This window comes from Triticum aestivum, chromosome 7D, assembly GCF_018294505.1.
Source record: "Triticum aestivum cultivar Chinese Spring chromosome 7D, IWGSC CS RefSeq v2.1, whole genome shotgun sequence".
Taxonomy (NCBI): Eukaryota; Viridiplantae; Streptophyta; class Magnoliopsida; order Poales; family Poaceae; genus Triticum; species Triticum aestivum.
This window is the reverse complement of record NC_057814.1, coordinates 407,238,105-407,240,063: the sequence shown is the minus strand read 5'-3', so window position 1 is coordinate 407,240,063 and position 1,959 is coordinate 407,238,105.

Sequence of the window (1,959 nt, the reverse complement as noted above, 5' to 3'; positions counted from 1 at the left end):
ACCTATGCCCCCAGGGGTCATGGGCCATCTCCCCGGGAACTCCTGCATGTTGCAAACGCGGCCGGTGAGCAGACCTAGCTACCTCCTTCAAAAAGGCAGGTGCTTACGCAGTCCAACCCGGCGCGCGCCGCTCAATCACTGACGTCTATTAAGCGTCGGCTGATGCATACGACGCAGAACACCCATACTATGCCCACGTGATGGTTAGTGCTATCAGGCCAGAGGCCCCTCGGATCAAATATCCAAATCGTAGTGGATTAGGAGCACGCGGTAACAAGCAGACACTCACGAAAGATGTGACCCCGTTGCCCCGTCTCGAGGACTTGCGGCAAGGGCTAAGAATGCCCGGCCACGCCTCGTAATGATCTCACGGGCACCCTCCAGGTCAACCCATCTCCACATCACTCGCAAATATGCTCGCGCGGGTACCCCTCAGGGCCGACCCGTCTTTAGTAACAGGGTTTAGTGTAAAGTCATAGTAACCATAGTAACCGTGTGTCCAAACATCAAGCGGAAAACCCGAGGAATCACCCCCGGTGAATTCCACTCGATGTAATCATCAAGGTGAACGTAAGAGGGACCACCCTCGAGGTTCACACTTGAGGGGTTGCACGACAGAGTCGTATCGGAAGTGGTTAAGGAGGAATCACCCCCAATGACCACGATCGAATAGCTACACTACAGGGTTAACATCATAAGTGTTGTAGAGGTCTCACCCTCGGCACTCGATAGTAACCCAGAGTGTCGAGCAACTAAGGGGAAAGTGATGTGCGGTGCCGGGGCCTGGTCTTCGATCCCGTTGATCGGGTCTTCGATGATGAAGCAAGGGCAACAAGGACAAGGTGGGGGTCACTGATGGATCACTAACCAACCTATACTTAGCAGTTTAGGATAAGCAAGTAAGGTACAACAGCAGATACAAAAGCAGGCTATGCATCAGAATAGGAGCAAACAATAACAGTAGAAAAATCTAATGCAAGCATGAGAGAATGGAATGGGCGATATCGGGATGATCAAAGGGGGGGCTTGCCTGGTTGCTCTGGCAAGAAGGGTTCATCGTCGATGTAGTCGATCACAGGGGTACCGGCAGCGGTCTCGGGGTCTACCGGAAAGAAGTAACGGAGGGGGAACACAATAAATAACAGAGCAATCAAAGCATCACAAAACATAACATGGCAATACGCGGTGCTAGAGGTGATCTAACGCAGGGATAGGTAATATCGGCGAAGGGGGAAAACATCCGGGAAAGTATTCCCGGTGTTTGATGTTTTCAGGCAGATGAAACGGAGGTGGATTGTTGCATGTTTTCTATGCTAGGGATGTGTGGCGGACGAACGGGCTGCGTATCCGCATTCGTCTCGTCGTTCTGAGCAACTTTCATGTATAAAGTATTTTCATCCGAGCTACGGATTATTTTATATGAATTTTCAAAGATTAAACCATTTTCAGAAATTATTTAAATTAACAGAAAAGGAATATGACGTCAGCATGATGTATGTGTGACATCAGCAGTCAACTGTCCAGTTGACTGGTCAAAACTGACCAGTGGGTCCCACCTGTCATAGACAGTGGACTAACAGAACTTTAAACTAACTAAAAAGAGGTTAATTAACAGCTGGGCCCCACATGTTAGTGGCAGATTAGATTACTAATTACTTTTAACTATAAAAACATTTTAATTAGCTTAAATAAGTGGTGGGACCCGCGTGTCAGTGGCACTGGGCTGCCTGGTCAGCAGTTGACTGGGTCAACCCAGTCAACTGGGACCCACGGGGCCCACTAGCAGTGGCTCTGGGGTGGCCCCAGGCCAGCCACGTCGGCGGCCGGCGCCGGAGACAACTCCGGCGACCAAAAATGCGGCGGGGCTCGCCGGACTTGGCCGGAGAAACACTACGGTGCTCCGTTCGGGGCGTGCTTAGGCTCGTTCGAAGGAGCGTCAACGTCGCATCCATCTACGGG